A 19,078-nucleotide genomic window follows, 5' to 3' on the forward strand; every position below is an offset into this window, starting at 1 on the left:
TCTAAAGAAGTGAAATAAATCAGTGGCTCCTCGTATTCTGTTCCCAGATCTATTGTAAAATCAGATATTTCTTTTCATTTCTCCATTTGTCTTAATTTCCCTAAGTATAAAATGGGCATGATAATAGCTTTCCTTGTGGTCAGAGATTTGAGTCAAATTCATACAAGAAAAAAAAAAAAACTAAGAGTAAACAACATTGTATGCTAAGTTACATGTAAACTACTAACAACAGTAAAACATGAGATAGGCAGGTGAAGAATTTTTAAATTTCATATCTTTAAATGTTCTATAATCTCTGCCCCTCGTTTTGAGCCAAGAGTTCTTAACAGAATTCTAGAAGTTTATAGATACATAAATTGCCTGGATCTCAAGTCCAGTTCTGATGACCAAGTGGTACGAACAACAGCTTCTTCTTTAAGGAAATGAAATATATTATTTTATTCACACATTTAATGGAAAGAATGTTCAGCATTTCCTGTGGACTTAGCCAGAGCTAAAGCACTAGGCAGAGAAGTGGCATCACCTTATATGGGAGGGTAAACTGTGGAGGGTGTGGTGTAGATATGACCAGGAGTAAAAGAGGAGATAAATGCAGTATCTCAGAATTCAGAGTCTGGAAGTGGACCTGGAAGTTCTGAAAAGAAACTGAAAGGTTACACAGTTCTTTTTTTTTTTTTAATAATTTTTTAATTTTTAATTTTTTATATAAACATATATTTTTATTCCCAGGGGTACAGGTCTGTGAATCACCAGGTTTACACACTTCACAGCACTCACCAAAGGGTTACACAGTTCTTAATCTCAGTCATAACAGATGTCTTTACATCACTCTTAATATTACACATTTCTGGGAGTAATTGTCCAAGCTATGAGGACAATTACAGAGATTGAATGAGAGAAGAAAATGTCAATAAAAATTTGGCACAAGTCAAAAATTCAGTCCAGGCTGAAAAGTTATCATCTCTGAGCTTACTTTTAGAATGCAGGAAAAAATTTTAGTTATGCAATAGAAGTAAAAGTAAAAATAGTTGAACAAAATAACTTTCAACATCTCTTCCAACAGTAGGCTTTATTGGAAGGTTACACTCCCTGCCCAGAATTAAATTAAGAGAATTAGGTTATATGATTGTGATTGCTTAATGGCACCAGTCTTCTCCACAATCTGGATATAACAACTAATTCAGCTAAGAGTTGGAACATCCTTGCTTCTGATGGGAATGCTTTGCATCCCCTCAAGGCTGGAAGTGAAGGGTAGGGCAGGGAAGAATAAAAGGTTGAAGACCACAGTGTAGAGTTTTTGGTCAATATCACTAATTTTTGGCACCTCCAGCAGAGGGCAGGCAGGTGTAGGGAAAAGAGAGGAAACGCGGTTCTCCATTTCATTTACAGGCTATTCTTTGCACAATAGCGTGGCACCATAAACACATAAACATGGCCATGCAAGCTGAAACTGGAAAGCAATCTTTTTTTTCCCCATTTAACTTCTTTTAATGCTTCTTCACAAATGGTGGCAAATACTAAAGTACAGTACGGAGTAATCATAATAACATTATAAATATGGAATTATAAATTTAAAACATTTTCTGGTTTAAAAAAAAAAAAAATCTGGCAGTCAACACAGCTCTGCGTGTCTCTGCATTGCTACATTCCTGATGGTGCTCGCGTTTATCCATTCTTCCAGGTCCTCCATGCCCACCTCTTCTTCCTCCCAACTGTTCCATCAAAGGTCCAAGGGGCCCACTAGGGTCACTTTGCCCTCCTCCACCAAAGCCACTTCAGTCCATGTCCCAGCCACTACAGAAGCCACCTCTGTCTCCACCACAACCACCTCTGAACACTCCACCAGGAACACCGTGGTCCATGAGGACACCTCTTCCTCCCAGCGTGCCACCAGGACCACCTCTGCCACAGTGACCGCCCCCCCCAGGAGGGTGTGGAAAGGATGATGGAAGGAAGCCTTCAGGCTTCAGGACCTTATACCGCTGCTTTCTGCTCTCCAGGCAAAGTTTCAGTTTCCACACCCAGACTGGGGCACTGCCAGTCTCCAGCTAGACATTTCTTCCTCCTCCAGATGGGTTCTCTCAGGAACCCCAGGACCCCCTTGAAGGAAAGCCACTTCTGTCTCCTCCACAGCCTCCATGTGACTATGGGCCCTTCAGAACCTCCTGGGACCCCTGGACCTCCACAAAGTGGCAGTGGCATCCCTCTGCCCTCACAGGGAGGCATACCACCCCACATGCCATTCCTCTTCCAAGGAAGAGAAACCTTAAATTTGCTCCCTTGAAAATCTTTCCCAACAAACCACTCCATGGCAACTTTGGCAGTTGGTGGGTCTTCATCGGACACTGTAGCATCACCTTTGGGCTTTCCTGTTTCCTTGTGCAAGTGGACAGGTTTCATGGATTGTCTGGTTCTCTTGTTATTCTTAACAACTCCATGCTGCTTAAAGAAGTCTGCCAGCTTCTCTAGTCACATTGTCATATAAGCCTTGCACATATGTTGCACTGCTGTCAGAGTCTTCATGTGGATCTGCAAGTAGGCCTAGATCGAGATCTGGTCCTTCAGCCATGGGTCCACCAGGCTTATTGAAGCCACCTTGCTCTCCAGCCGCCATTCCACTGCATCCTCCACCCCGCCCACCTCTGCTCATGCCTCCATCAACAAAATTCTCTTCCCCTGCCCGGATTATCAGGGCAACTCATGCTCTGGTTCTCTCCTGATCAGGAAAATCCTCTAGACTCCTGACCATAAACACCCATGCTACTGTGGTAGTCCTGTCAGAATGAACTCTGATACTGGTAGTTGCTACTCGACTGTCTATATTGACTTGGAGCCTAGCTGTAGGATTCAGTTTGGTGGGGGGGAGAGGGCCGAGGGGCAGTACCTAGTGGGCAGCTGCTGCCCATGGTTGCTTTGTTGCTATAGGAAATCTGTTGTCCATTGTGCTCGGCTGCCCATTGGTGTTTGCTGAGAGTAACTGTTCTGATCATAAGTAGTCAGCCAGCTATGTAGAGGAATAGCTAATAGGAGGATAAGACGGTAGTGCCATGACTGGCTGCATGCGTAGCTCTCAGGTACCTGGGGATAACTGTAGTTACTCTGTCCATATCCTAAGTGGGGCTTGTTGTAAACCCCTGTGCTAGTTTGAGGTTGACTAGTCTCAGCAGGTTTGTTACCATCCTGCGGTTTTGCAGGTGCAATGGCTGCTGGCTGCTGCCCATAGGCTGGGTAAGAAGGCTGAGGGCCAAATGCAAACTGAGCTGCATAGGAGGCCTGGGTGGTAGTGACCACAGCAGTGGTGGTATCGTAAGCACCAGTCCTGTGCCCCTGGACAGACTGACTATAAACCTGGGGTGGGGGTGGGGGGCAGTTGGAGTAGTATAACCAGCAGGAGTAGGTCCATAAAAAATTGCAAGGTGGTCTGTCCATAGGTTGCAGTGGACTGTGCCTGGGTATAGCTGACATCAGTGGGCTGTCCATAGGTTCCATAATTTTTCTGCCCACCTACCAGGGGATTATGTGCCTATCCTTGAGTGGCCTGGCAGTGTATGCACAGTAGCCCTTCTGGGCTGCAGCTTGGCTGTAGGTACTGTAATCCATGGATGCCTTTTTTCCCCCTTCCTTCTCATTCTCTCAACATCCATCTCCCTCTGGCTTTCCCTGTAGGTGCTACACTCTGCAAAGCAATCTTTAAAGCTGGTGGGAAAATTATGATTGGTCCATGACCTGTAAAATTTTTGTCAAAACATTAAAAGTCTTACTGTTAGTTATAAACATAAGAGGAAAGGAAATAATAGTAACATTAGTATCTATATAGCCCATTATAATTTAAAACATTAGAAACATTGAGTTAAAAGGTTTTGTTATCAAGAGTACTTTGAACAGTTGCTTGCCTTAGTGTTGTAGAACTTACAGTAGGAAACAAGCATCTTTTCTGTGTCTTGGCTAATTTATAAATTTAGAACAGTTTCTAATATGTTATCTTTTGCACTTTCAATGTCAATATCTTCAAGAGTTCCTTAAATAGCAGCTCTCAGGGACTCACGTGCTCTGGAAGCATACATCACACACTGTTTCAACAACTAGTCTTGCCTCAGGTACCAAACCAATGGCCCCAGATAAATGTGAGTTTACAAAACTTCACCAATCCCTCCCCAGACCCTGTTAACTTTTAAACCACCCCATGACTAACTTCTCTGCAACTGACCTTGTACAACCCAAGGACAAAAGCCCTTAAGGAACTCATTTGACTGAATTCATTTGGACAGTTGCCACCTGCCCAATGAGTTTCTATCAAACTCCGCTTTAAAATTTTTTTAATCAAGATATATTATTAGCTTTCTATCAAGAAATTTTTTTAGGGACTTTGATGCACAAATATGGGTAGAAACTTCAGAAGAAATGGTTGGCAGACCAGAAAATGATAGTGTCTGGGGGCAGAATTTGGGGGTTGAGGGAGGATGGAACAAATGACTGATCATTTTTATCACAAGCCATGACTTTTTAAACTATGTGCATCTATTACATCGTTATAAATAAAAATTAAAAGGGGCACCTGGGTGGCTCAGTGGGTTAAGCCTCTGCCTTCGGCTTGGGTCATGATCCCAGGTCCTGGTATTGAGCTCAGCATCGGGCTCTCTGCTCAGCAGGGAACCTGCTTCCCCCTCTCTCTCTGCCTGCCTCTCTGCCTCCTTGTGATCTCTCTCTGTCAAATAAATTAATAAAATCTATAAAAAATAAAAATTAAACAGGAAAATTGCTTAAAAGTACATTTACTTCCTCTGAAAAAGAGCAACAATATTTAGTTAAATGTGGCGAATGTTTCTGGAGCATCTATTACATGCCCAGTGCTGTGCTAGGCCACAGGAAAAAAAAACCTGACCTGCAAGCAAACAGGTCACAATAACCTGATTTCTTCCCGTAGAATCTGCATAGTCTTGTGGAATGAGAATCCAGTACATTGCTTCTAACTTTCACAGTCAGAGTATTAAAATTTCAGACAAGGTCTATATTTAAAATTAGGTATCTTAGAAAAAATATGTAAGATCCCATTGTCTATTAGGAGGAATTGAGACTTATACCCCAGTACACATTTATTCATAGCTCAGATCCACTGAGAGGCTCTGATTTTACTCAGCTGAGGTCTCCTGATAATTACTCTCTTGATAGTTAAGTTTTCCATGCCATTTATTAAGTCTTTGGTATGCTCATATTTTGCAAATTTTATTCTCTCATAGAAAATGGTACATTTATCTTGCCATAAGAAATTGCATAATTAAATTTTTAGTCACCTAACTGCAGCAACCAGAAATGAAAGATTTGTTATTATGGCTAATATAATTCTTTATTGTTTATTGAACACCAATAAGTTCCAGGGATAAGAGACATAAACTAATGTATAATGGCTTTTGAAATATTTTTAATGTTCCTAAAATATTAAGGGATGCATTCTTTACTTAAAAGGCAAAAGCTCTGGAGAAGGTTTTGCGTCAAGACATTTTTAAAAGATCTCTCCCCAAACTGCATCTCTTTTTAGCACCAGCTCCTTCTATTGCAGCAATTATCACCCTGGTCACATATTAGAATCCCTGGGAGCTGCTAAAATAAAAAAAGAGTAAGACAAATAATAATAAAAAAAAAAAAAAACCCAGCCCCTAGGGCCCACGCCTAAGAAATTCTGATTTCCTGTGTCATGGGAGGACCCTGGTCACATGTGACTTCTCATACATCCAGGGTGGGGGCAAGGGTGGTGGAGAAAGGCAAACCATGAAAGAGGCTCTAAACTATAGAGAACAAGTGGAGGGTTTCTGGAGGGGAGGTGGAGGTGGGGTGGGTTAAATGACTGATCGGTATTAAGGAGGGCACTTGTGATGGGCACTGGGTGTTATGTGTAAGTGATGAATCACTAAATTCTACTCCTGAAACTAATATTACACTGTATGTTTGACTTATTTAACTCAGCATAATCTCTTCCAGTCCCTGTACGTTAACTAACTGGAATTTAAACAAAGACTTGAAACAAAAACTATATAAATAAAAATAAATACAGTAAAGGGGAAAAAACGTGCGCAGATAGTTTTAATGTGCAGTCAGGGTTGAGAAGCATCACCTAAAACCATAGATCTCAAAGTGTGGTCCTTGGACTAGCAGCATCAGCATCACCTGGGAACTTATTGCCTCTACAGATCCTCAGGCCTCCCCCACCGCAGTGAATCCCAAATTCTGAGGGAGGAGCCTGATAAACTGTATTTTAACAAGCCCTCCAGGTGATTTTGAGGCTCACTGAAGTTCAAACCATTAGACTTAAAAGAATATTTAAAAAGGAATTGTCAGGAGAATGACGTTAAGGAATCAGGGAGAATGGAACCAGATGGGCTCTCTTCCTGGGGTGTAGGAAGCTCTGTCATAGTCTGGGTGCAAGAGCAGGACTTGCTGATGAAGATTCTTTTTATATCTTCATAAATCCGTCAGGATTCATCATACTTTTGTGAAGTGAGTCACACTAGCAAACTAGACCCAACCTACCTTATATATTTTTGTATGAAATGAGCCAGATTCTTTGGATAGAAAAGGAAGGAGAAGGAAAGTGATTGGAAATCTTGTAAGCATCAAAATTTGGAGCTCTAAATGTTTGGTAGAACAAAGAGGGGAACACTGAGGCACAACTTCATGTAGATGCACATAAACAGGATGAAAAACTAAATTGGTTGGTTTTAGAAAATAATTTCATCTAGCTCTCTAAGGGAGACCCTAATGACTTTTTTCCTTTCAGAGAAGTTACGCAGTAGATGGGGAGTCCCTTGAAGCAGCAATAGGATCATTCATCTCATACCTGGGCTATACTTCAGAATTAGCAAATGCTGAAATTTTGATCATTTTATAGGACTTTCAGCTTTCCATTGTGACATTCTGATAGTTCATGCTAAGCCCCTTTGGACAGTATTTTATTTTATTTTTTTATTTTTTATTTTTTTTAAAGATTTTATTTATTTATTTGACAGAGAGAGATTACATGTAGGCAGAGAGGCAGGCAGAGAGAGAGAGGAGGAAGCAGGCTCCCTGCTGAGCAGAGAGCCCGATGTGGGACTCGATTCCAGAACTCCGGGATCATGTACTGAGCTGAAGGCAGCGGCTTAACCCACTGAGCCACCCAGGTGCCCCATGGACAGTATTTTAAATTATGTTTTTTTTATTAGCAAGTGGCAAATAGTGAGATTCCACTGTACAGATTTTGTTGAAATAATAACTATTTTTGTTATTATTTTGTTAATTTTGTATTATTTTGTTATTATTTTATTTTTGTTGTTATTAAAATAATAACTTTGTGGCCTATAATACAAATGATACACAGGCAGTTCAACTCCTGTTGAGTGGAGCCAGTATGTTGGAAGTGGGGAAATTTCTTCCACCATTTGGTCTCAAGGCAAAGATTACCTATGTTTATTGAATAATTAAGGTGATACTAAAAAAAGAAAGAAGGTGATATTAATTGTTTTTAAATGGACCCCCCAATCTTGTGGAGAATCTATTTAATTGTTGTGCTTAATTAACATCTCAAACTATCTCAGAAAACTATTTTAATTTGCAGAGACATTTGGAGTTGAGTTTGGAATCTAAAGCATCAGGGCTCAGCATATTCTAAAGATAAGGAGGGCTGTTGATCAATCCATCATGATGAATATGTTGAGTGCTGTACTCATAATCAAAATCTACAGGAGAAATACTCTTCTTGAAATGTCAGAAGTTGATAAAACTGGATTTCTGCAGGATAAAATAATGGCAGGAATCTGCCGGGATAGTTTGTCAGCAAGTTTAATACTAAACTATTTGATCTTTAAGTCTTCCTGTGGTGGTTCTCTGACACTGTACAGATAGAGCCAATCACATCTCTTAGGGAACTGGTAGCAGAATTATTTGTTGGTTTAATGATTTTGGCCCAGTGGGTTTTCCCAGCTGAAGTTGACAAATGAGAGAACTAGATTTCCTTAGGGCAGAAAATGAGTAGCATTGACACAAAGTCCTCTCTATTAAGGTAATGTCATTAAAAGGATAAGTTAGGAAATATGTTCCTAAACATCTCTTATAATAACTTGCCAAAAACATCTCTTATAATAACTTGCCAATTACACAATCATAGGATAAATGGATTTATATTAATAGTTAAATGTTTAGCAAAGAAACAGAAAAATACTAATTGTGGTAGAGATATAGAAATAAGTTAAAATATGTAACTTCTAAATTTTTGGTTGACTAATACAAATGTTACCATTCTTCCTCTCTTTTCTATATTATATATGTTTATACATTATTTATAGTTTATAATACATATTATATATATAATATATATAGTTTTATAATAAAGTAATTTTATGCATTCAAAGATATTTAAATGTAATGAGTAAGTAGTCTTGTGGAAGATATTGAGAAACTTCATAGAACTCTTTATGAAAGATGTTGATTGGAAGAATTTGAGCAATATAAAAAATAAAACAATAAAGTAAAATTTAGTCTCTGTAGAGAAATTGGGGAAATATTACAGGAGATAGAGTGTATTAATGGGAAGAAAATAAGTCAATTGGATATTTTTAAATCCTCAGACATCAATGATCCTATCTGATCAGACTAAAGTATATTATGACTGTTAGGCACTTTCCTCAACAATCAAACTCTCAAGCTGATTATAGAGCAACTAAACCAAAATGGACCACAGCCAAAGATACTCTATAGGAATGTCTTGTATTCGGTAACCTCTTCGACCTCAGCCACAGCAACTTTTTCCTTAGAAACATCGCCAAAGGCAAGGGAAGCAAGGCCAAAAATGAACTATTGGGACTTCATCAAGACCAAAAGCTTTTGCACAGCAAAGGAAACAGCGAACAAAACCAGAAGACAACTGATAGAATGGGAGAAGATATTCGTAAATGACATATCAGATAAAGGGCTAGTATCCAAAATATATAAAGAACTTACCAAACTCAACACCCAAAGAACAAATAATCCAATCAAGAAATGGACAAAGAACATGAACAGATATTTCTGCAAAGAAGACATTCAGGTGGCCAACAGACACATGAAAAAGTGCTCCACATCACTCAGCATCAGAGAAATACAAATCAAAACCACAGTGAGATATCGCCTCACACTAGTCAGAAAGGCTAAAATTAACAAATCAGGAAATGACAGATATTGGCGAAGATGAGGAGAAAGGGGAACCCTCCTGCGCTCTTGGTGGGAATGCAAGCTGATGTAGCCACTCTGGAAAACAGCATGGAGGTTCCTCAAAAAGTTGAAAATAGAGCTACCCTATGACCCAGCAATTACAGTACTGGGTATTTACCCTAAAGATACAAATGTAGTGATCCAAAGGGAAACGTGAACCCGAATGTTTATAGCAGCAATGTCCACAATAGCCAAACTATGGAAAGAACCTAGATGTCCATAAACAGATGAATGGATAAAGAAGAGGTGGTATATATATATATATATATATATATATATATATATTCATATATATATATATATGAATACTATGCAGTCATCAAAAGAAATTAAATCTTGCCATTTGCAACGACATGGATAGAACTAGCAGGTATTATGCTGAGCAAAACAAGTCAGTCAGAGAAAGACAATTATCATATGATCTCCCTGATATGAAGAATTTGAGAGACAGGGTGGGGGGTTTGGAGGTTAGGGAAGGAAAAAATGAAACAAGATGTGATCGGGAGGGAGACAACCGTAAGAGACTCTTAATCTCACAAAACAAACTGAAGGTTGCTGGGGGGTGGCGATGTGGAGAGGATGGCTGGGTTGTGGACACTGGGGAGGGTATGTGATATAGTGAGTGCTATGAAACGTGTAAGCCTGACGATCCACAGACCTGTACCCTGGGGCAAAAACTGAAAATAATTAATAATAATAAAAAAGAATGCCTTGTATTGACACTTTGTTAAGTTGTTATGTAGAATTCTACATCACTAAATAATGAAAATTTAGAAGATGCTTAACATCTTTTGGGTAGTTTAGCAATGTATTATCATCTATTGGTGCATAATGAGGAGAGCAAGGCCAAAAATGAACTTGTTTTAGGCTAGTAAATATCTCATAGATTCTCATACTATCTCATAGTTTCTTGGATCAAGAGTCTAGGTACAGTTTAGCTGAGTCCTCTGTTCAGGGCCTCATAAGTGTACATTCAAGGTGTTGGCCTAGTTTTGCTCTCTTCTGGAGGTTCAACTGGGGAAGAATACAAGGGTACATATATCACTTTGAATTAGTGTTTTTATATTTTCCATGTAAATACCCAGTAGTGTGATTACTGGATTGTAAGGTAGCTCTATTTTAAACTTTTTGAGGAAACTCCATACTGTTTTCCACAGTGGCTGCACCAGTTTGTATTCCAACCAATAGTGCACAAGGGTTCTTATTCTTTACATCCTTACCAATATTTGTTTCCACTGTTTTTAATTTTAGCCATTCTGACAGGTCTGAAGTGATATCTCATTGTGGTTTTGATATGCATTTCCCTGATGATAAGTCATGTTGAGAGTCTCTTCATGTGTCTATTGGCCATATCTTCTTTGGAGAAATTTCTGTTCAAGTCTTCTGGCCATTTTTTAATTGGATTATTTGTTTTTTGATGTTGAGTTAGAGAATTTCTTTTTGTTTTTTAATTATTTTTAGGGGTGCCTGGGTGGTTCAGTGAGTTAAAGCCTCTGCCTTCAGCTCAAATCATGATCGCAGGGTCCTGGGATCGAGCCCCACATCAGGATCCCTGCTCAGTGGGCAGCCTGCTTCCTCCTCTCTCTCTCTGCCTCCTTCTCTGCCTACTTGTGATTTGTCTGTCAAATAAATAAATAAAATCTTTTTAAAAAAATAAAATTATTTTTATTACCATATAATGTATTATTTGCATTATTATTAATGCAAATAATTAATTAATTATTATTAGTGCAATTAAATGTATTATTTGTATTATTTTGGTAGTTTATACATCTCTACGAATGCATCAATTTCTTCCAGATTGTCAAATTTGCTGGCATATAGTTGCTCATATTATTTTCTTTTAATTGTTTGTATTTCTTTGGTGTTGGTTGTGATCTCTCCTCTTTCACTCATGATTTTATTAATTTGGGTCATTTCTCTTTTGTTTTTGATAAGTCTGACTAATCCTTTCAAAGAACCAGCTCCTAGTTTCATTGATTTGTTCTACTGTTCTTTTGATTTCTATCTCATTGATTTCTGCTCTGATCATTATTATTTCTCTTCTGCTGGGTTTAGGCTTTCTTTGCTGTTCTTTCTCCAGCTCCTTTAGGTACAGGCTTAGGTTGTGTATGTGAGACCTTTCTTGTTTCTTGAGAAAGGCTTGTATTGCTATATGCTTTCCTGCCAGGACCACCTTTGCTGTGTCCCAAAGATTTTGAACAGTTGTATTTTCATTTTCATTTGTATCCATGAATTTTTTTAATTCTTCTTTAATTTCCTGGTTGACCCACTTATTGTTTAGTAGGATGCTCGTTAGCCTCCATGTATTTAGGTTCTTTCCACCTTTCCTCGTGTGATTGAGTTCTAGTTTCAGAGCATTGTGGTCTGAAAATATGCGGGGAATGATCCAATCTTTTGGTACCAGTTGAGACCTGATTTGTGACCCAGGATGTGATCTATTCTGGAGAATGTTCCATACATGTGCTAGAGAAGAATGTGTATTGTTATTTTGGGATGGAATGTTCTTTTTTTTTTTTTTAAAGATTTTATTTATTTATCAGAGAGAGAGAGGGGGAGAGAGCGAGCACAGGCAGACAGAATGGCAGGCAGAGGCAGAGGGAGAAGCAGGCTCCATGCTGAGCAAGGAGCCCGATGTGGGACTCCATCCCAGGACGCTGGGATCATGACCTGAGCCGAAGGCAGCTGCTTAACCAACTGAGCCACCCAGGCGTCCCAAGGGATGGAATGTTCTAAATATATCTGTCATGTCCATCTGGTCCAGTGTGTCATTTAAAGCCATTATTTCCTTGTTGATCTTTTGCTTAGATAATCTGTCCATTTCAGTAAGGGGATGTTAAGGTCCCCTACTATTATTGTATTATTTTTGATGTGTTTCTTATTGTTAATTAATTGCTTTATATAATTGGCTGCTCCCATGTTAGGGGGATAGATATTTAAAATTGTTAGATCTTCTTGTTGGATAGACCCTTTAAAGTATGATATAATGCCCTTCCTCATCTCTTATTATAGCCTTTGGCTTAATTTATCTGATATAAAGATTGCCACCCCAGCTTTCTTTTGATGTCCATTAGCATGGTAAATTGTTTTCCACCCCCTCACTTTAAATAGGAAGGTGTCTTTGGGTCTAAAATGAGTTTCTTGTAGACATCATATCGATGGGTCTTATTTTCTTTATCCATTCTGATACCCTGTGTCTTCTCATTGGAGCGTTTAGTCCATTTACATTCAGAGTAACTATTGAAAGATAGGGATTTAGTGCTACTGTATTGCCTGTAAGGTGACTGTTACTGTATATTGTCTCTGTTCCTTTTTGGTTTGGTGCTTTTAGTCTCCCTCTTTGCTTAGAGGACCCCTTTCAATATTTCCTGTAGGGCTGGTTTGGTGTTGGCGAATTCCTAAATTTTTTTTGTCCTGGAAGTTTTTCATCTCTCCTATTTTCAGTGATAGCCTAGATGAAAATAGTATTTTTGGCTGCATATTTTAGTTTAGTTTAGTGCTCTGAATATATCATGCCAGTCCTTTCTGGCCTGCCAGTCTCTGTGGATAGGTCTGCTGTCAAACTAGTATTTCTACCATTGTATGTTACAGACCTCTTGTCCCGAGCTGCTTTCAGGATTTTATCTTTGTCACTAAGACTTCTTAAGATTTACTATTGGATGACAGGGGGTGGACCTATTTTTATTGATTTTGAGGAGGGTTCTCTATGCCTCCTAAATTTTGATGCTTATTTCTTTTGCCAAATTAGGGGAATTCTCTACCTTAATTTGCTCCAATATACCCTCTGCCCCATTTTCTCTTTCTTCTTCTGGGATCCCAATTATTCTAATATTGTTTCATCTCATGGTATCTTTTACCTCTAGAATTCTCCCCTTGTGGTCGAGTAGTTGTTCATTTCTCTTTTGCTCAACTTCTTTATTCTCCATCATTTGGTCTTCTATATCACTAATTCTCTCTTCTGCCTCATTTATCCTAGAAATAAGAGGCTCCATTTTTTATTGTACCTCATTAATAGCTTTTTTTAATTTCAACTTTGTTAGATTTTTGTTCTTCTATTTCTCCAGAAAGTGATTTTATTTCTCCAGAAAGGGATTCTCTAATATCTTCCATACTTTTTTTGAGCCCAGCTAGCACCTTGATAATTGTCACTCTGAACTCTAGTCCTGACATATTATTAATGTCTGTATTAATTACATCCCTAACTATCAGTACTGTCTCTTGTTCTTTTTTCTTTTCTTTCTTTTTTCTTTTGTGTGTGTGTGTGTGTGTGTGTGTGTGTGGTGAGTTTTTCCACATTGTCATTTTATCCAGATAAGAATAGGTGAATGAGAGAACAAAATACTAAAAGAGTAGCAAGGTCCCCAGAAAAATATACACTAGCCAAATAGAAGAGACCTGAAACCAGGGCGCCTGGGTGGCTCAGTGGGTTAAGCCGCTGCCTTCAGCTCAGGTCATGATCTCAGGGTCCTGGGATCGAGTCCCGCATCAGGCTCCCTGCTCTATCTCTGTCTCTCTCTGCCTGCCTCTCTGTCTACTTGTGATCTCTCTCTGTCAAATAAATAAATAAAATCTTTAAAAAAAAAAGAGAGAGAGAGAGAGAGACCTGAAACCAGGAGAAGAAAAGGTGGAAAAGAAAAAAATATATATATATAGAGAGAGAGAGAGAGAGAGTTATTAAATTGGTAAATAGAAGAGAACCACACACTTGATTTTGGGTGTATTTTGGTCTGTTAGAAGAAACAACCTCCCAAAATTTATAGGTGGAAAATCACACACACACACACACACACACACACACAAATAAGGGTGAACACAATAAAGGGATTGAATATGACTGTAAAGATGAATTCAAAAAGATTCTAAAAAAGGAATTGATAAGAAGTTGGTTGATAAAAGAAAATAAAAAGAGGAAAGAATATGATCAGGCTGGTATATTTAGGGTACATTTTGATCTATTAGAAGAAAGTGTATCCCAAAATTTTAAAGAAAAAAAAACCTATATGTATACAAAAAATGAGGTTAAATTCAGTGAAGGGATAAAATATAACAATGAAAAACAATAGAACAAATCAACGAAACTAGGAGCTGGTTCTTTGAAAGAATTAATAAAATTGATAAACTGGCCAGACTTATCAAGAAGAAGAGAAAGGACCCAAATAAATAAAATCATGAATGAAAGAGGAGCGATCACAACTAACACCAAAGAAATACAAACAATTATAAGAACATACTATGAGCAACTCTACACCAACAAATTTGACAATCTGGAAGAAATGGATGCATTCCTAGAAACATATAAACTACCACAACTGAACCAGGAAGAAATAGAAAGCCTGAACAGACCCATAACCAGTAAGGAGATTGAAACAGTCATTAAAAATCTCCAAACAAACAAAAGCCAGGGCCAGATGGCTTCCCGGGAGAATTCTACCAAACATTTAAAGAAGAACTAATTCCTATTCTCCTAAAACTGTTCCAAAAAATAGAAATGGAAGGAGAACTTCCAAACTCATTTTATGAGGCCAGCATCACCTTGATCACAAAACCAGACAAGGATCCCATCAAAAAAGAGAGCTATAGACCAATATCCTTGATGAACACAGATGCGAAAATTCTCACCAAAATACTAACCAATATGATTCAACAGTACATTAAAAGGATTATTCACCACGACCACGTGGGATTTATTCCAGGGCTGCAAGGTTGGTTCAACATCCGCAAATCAATCAATGTGATACAACATATCAATAAAAGAAAGAACAAGAACCATATGATACTCTCAATAGATGCTGAAAAAGCATTTGACAAAGTACAGCATCCCTTCCTGATCAAAATTCTTCAAAGTGTAGGGATAGAGGGCACATACCTCAATATCATCAAAGCCATTTATGAAAAACCCACCGCAAATATCATTCTCAATGGAGAAAAACTGAAAGCTTTTCCGCTAAGGTCAGGAACACGGCAAGGATGTCCATTATCACCACTGCTATTCAACATAGTACTAGAAGTCCTAGCCTCAGCAATCAGACTACAAAAGGAAATTAAAGGCATCCAAATCGGCAAAGAAGAAGTCAAACTATCACTCTTCGCAGATGATATGATACTCTATGTGGAAAACCCAAAAGACTCCACTCCAAAACTGCTAGAACTTGTACAGGAATTCAGTAAAGTGTCAGGATATAAAATCAATGCACAGAAATCAGTGGCATTTCTCTACACCAACAACAAGACAGAAGAAAGAGAAATTAAGGAGTTAATCCCATTTACAATTGTACCAAAAACCATAAGATACCTAGGAATAAACCTAACCAAAGAGGCAAAGAATCTATACTCAGAAAACTATAAAGTACTCATGAAAGAAACTGAGGAAGACACAAAGAAATGGAAAAATGCTCCATGCTCCTGGATTGGAAGAATAAATATTGTGAAAATGTCTATGCTACCTAAAGCAATCTACACATTTAATGCAATTCCTATCAAAGTACCATCCATCTTTTTCAAAGAAATGGAACAAATAATGCTAAAATTTATATGGAACCAGAAAAGACCTCGAATAGCCAAAGGGATATTGAAAAAGAAAGCCAAAGTTGGTCGTATCACAATTCCGGACTTCAAGCTCTATTACAAAGCTGTCATCATCAAGACAGCATGGTACTGGCACAAAAACAGACACATAGATCAATGGAACAGAATAGAAAGCCCAGAAATAGACCCTCAACTCTATGGTTAACTAATCTTTGACAAAGCAGGAAAGAATGTCCAATGGAAAAAAGACAGCCTCTTCAATAAATGGTGTTGGGAAAATTGGACAGCCACATGCAGAAAAATGAAATTGGACCATTTCCTTACACCACACATGAAAATAGACTCAAAATGGATGAAGGACCTCAATGTGAAAAGGGACTCCATCAAAATCCTTGAGGAGAACACAGGCAGCAACCTCTTTGACCTCAGCCGCAGCAACATCTTCCTAGGAACATCGCCAAAGGCAAGGGAAGCAAGGACAAAAATGAACTATTGGGATTTTATCAAGATCAAAAGCTTTTTCACAGCAAAGGAAACAGTTAGCAAAACCAAAAGACAACTGACAGAATGGGAGAAGATATTTGCAAACGACATATCAGATAAAGGGCTAGTGTCCAAAATCTATAAAGAACTTAGCAAACTCAACACCCAAAGAACAAATAGTCCAATCAAGAAATGGGCAAAGGACATGAACAGACATTTCTGCAAAGACATCCAGATGGCCAACAGACACATGAAAAAGTGCTCCATATCACTCGGCATCAGGGAAATACAAATCAAAACCACAATGAGATATCACCTTACACCAGTCAGAATGGCTAAAATTAACAAGTCAGGAAATGACAGATGCTGGCAAGGATGCAGAGAAAGGGGAACACTCCTACACTGTTGGTGGGAATGCAAGCTGGTGCAACCTCTCTGGAAAACAACATGGAGGTTCCTCAAAATGTTGAAAATAGAACTGCCCTATGACCCAGCAATAGCACTACTGGGTATTTACCCTAAAGATACAAATGTAGTGATCTGAAGGGGCACGTGCACCCGAATGTTTATAGCAGCAATGTCCACAATAGCCAAACTATGGAAAGAACCTAGATGTCCATCAACAGATGAATGGATCAAGAAGATGTGGTATATATACACAATGGAATACTATGCAGCCATCAAAAGAAATGAAATCTTGCCATTTGCGACAACATGGATGGAACTAGAGCATATCATGCTTAGCGAAATAAGTCAAGCGGAGAAAGACAACTATCATATGATCTCCCTGATATGAGGAAGTGGTGATGCAACATGGGGGCTTAAGGGGGTAGGAGAAGAATAAATGAAACAAGATGGGATTGGGAGGGAGACAAACCATAAGTGACTCTTAATCTCACAAAACAAACTGAGGGTTGCTGGGGGCAGGGGGGTTGGGAGAAGGGGGTGGGATTATGGACACTGGGGAGGGTATGTGCTTTGGTGAGTGCTGTGATGTGTGTAAACCGGGCGATTCACAGACCTGTACCCCTGGGGATAAAAATATATTATATGTTTATAATAAATAAAAAATAAAAAAAATTTTAAAAATATATAACAATGAAAATTTTAAAAAGATTTTTTAAAAAGGTATTGATGAGATAAAATAGTTTAAAAACATTAAATTAGGAAAGAGGGAAAATTGATTAGTGTAATAGGAAAAAATGAAATTGAAAATATTTAACTTTGAAAGACTAAAGAATCATGGGAAAAAAGCCATGAATTGCTTTCCCCTAGATCTAGGGTTCAACAGTTCTCACTGATTAGTGAACTTGATCTTGGATGGATGTTCTTGGGATCTTCTGGGGGAGGGGCCTTTTGCAGTGATTCTCAATTGTCTTTGCCCAAGGTGGAATTGTACCACCCTTGCAAGGGGCCAGACTAAGTAATCTGCTCAGGTTCACTCTTGGGAGCTTTTGTTCCCTGAACGCTTTCTGTACAGTTTTGGATGATGGGAATGAAAATGGTGCCCTCCCAGTCTCCAGCCCCATAGAGGCTGAGAACTTGGGGCCCCACTGCTTAGTGTGGCCTCAGAGAAAAGCAGTCAGTCCTTCCCACCTCCCTAGTCTCTGGCCACACTCCAAACTCATCCAGCCCGTGACTGAGCATTTCTGACTCTGGAGCACAGCCCTGTTTGGATTCTCCAAACCCAGCAGATTCCTGGATCCCACACCATCCCTCCTGGAGGAGGAAGGAAGGGGTCTCTCTGTATCTGCCACTTGTGGGGTCCCTGTTCAAAGAGCAGTGGCTCAACTGTGCCTTAGATCACAGTTTAAGGTAACCCCATTCTGAACGCTCCCTCCTTGGCTCTGTCTCTGTAGTTGGTTTTCCCACTCAAAACCTGGGAGCTCTGCCACACTCAGGCACCCCCAATCTTTCTGTGACCCCGCAGGACCTGAGACCACACTGTCCCTGCGAGGGCTCCACCCCTGCTTAGCCTCTGGAGCAATGTCCCTTAGTGGAGCCGACTTCTAAAAGTTCTGATTTTGTGCTCCACTGCTCCACTGCTTGCTGGGAGCCAGCCCCTCCCCCTGTGGCCTATTTTCCCATCATTTCGGATTCACTTCTCTTCATGTCCTACTTTAAGTGGTCAATTTTCGGTTCCTAGAATTGCTGCTCTTCTCTTCTCTCTCCTGTTGAGTAGATGTTCAGGAAGGTTTGATAACTATCTAGTTGAACTCCTGGGACCTGATGTCATTTCAGTCTGCTACTCCTCCGCCACCTTGCTTCTCCCTGAGTTGTAGAATTTTTTTATATATTTTGGATATTTTGTGATACCTTTATCACATATGTCATTTGCAAATATCTTCCCCCATTCAGTAAGTTGTCTTTTAGTTTTGCTGATTGTTTCTTTTGGTGTGCAGAAGTTTTTTTGTTTTTTGGGTTTTGTTTTTGTTTTTGTTTTTATGTAGTTCCAATAGTTTCTTTTACTTATGTTTCCCTTGTCTCAAGAGACATTTCTAGAAAAATGTTGCTATGACTTATGTCTCTCTTTCTAGGATTTTGATGCCTGTGCTCTTTTCTAGGATTTTTATGGTTTCAGGTCTCACATTTAGGTCCTAAATCCACTTTGAGTTTATTTTTCTGTATGGCGTAAGAGAGTAATAGAGTTGCATTCTTTCACATGTAGCTGTGTGGTTTTCAAAAAAACTATTTGTTGAAGGGACTGTTGTGTGCATTTAAATGAAGAGAAAACAGGGCTTGGAACATAGTAGGCCCTCAGTAAATAACAATCAACTCCATTGTCCCCTCTCTTCCCTCCCTTTCCCTTACAGTGTGATAGAGCATTTATTTTATTTCCTATCTTTCCATT

At 39.0% G+C, this 19,078-nt stretch overlaps 1 pseudogene; it reads right to left on the minus strand.

The window, feature by feature from the left end:
- Positions 1–1,523: 1,523 nt before the first annotated feature.
- On the minus strand, positions 1,524–3,686 carry LOC106003453 (annotated as a pseudogene).
- Positions 3,687–19,078: the final 15,392 nt, after the last annotated feature.

This window comes from Mustela putorius, unplaced genomic scaffold (genome assembly GCF_011764305.1).
Source record: "Mustela putorius furo isolate JIRA1106 unplaced genomic scaffold, ASM1176430v1.1 tig00003869_pilon_pilon_pilon, whole genome shotgun sequence".
Lineage (NCBI taxonomy): Eukaryota > Metazoa > Chordata > Mammalia > Carnivora > Mustelidae > Mustela > Mustela putorius.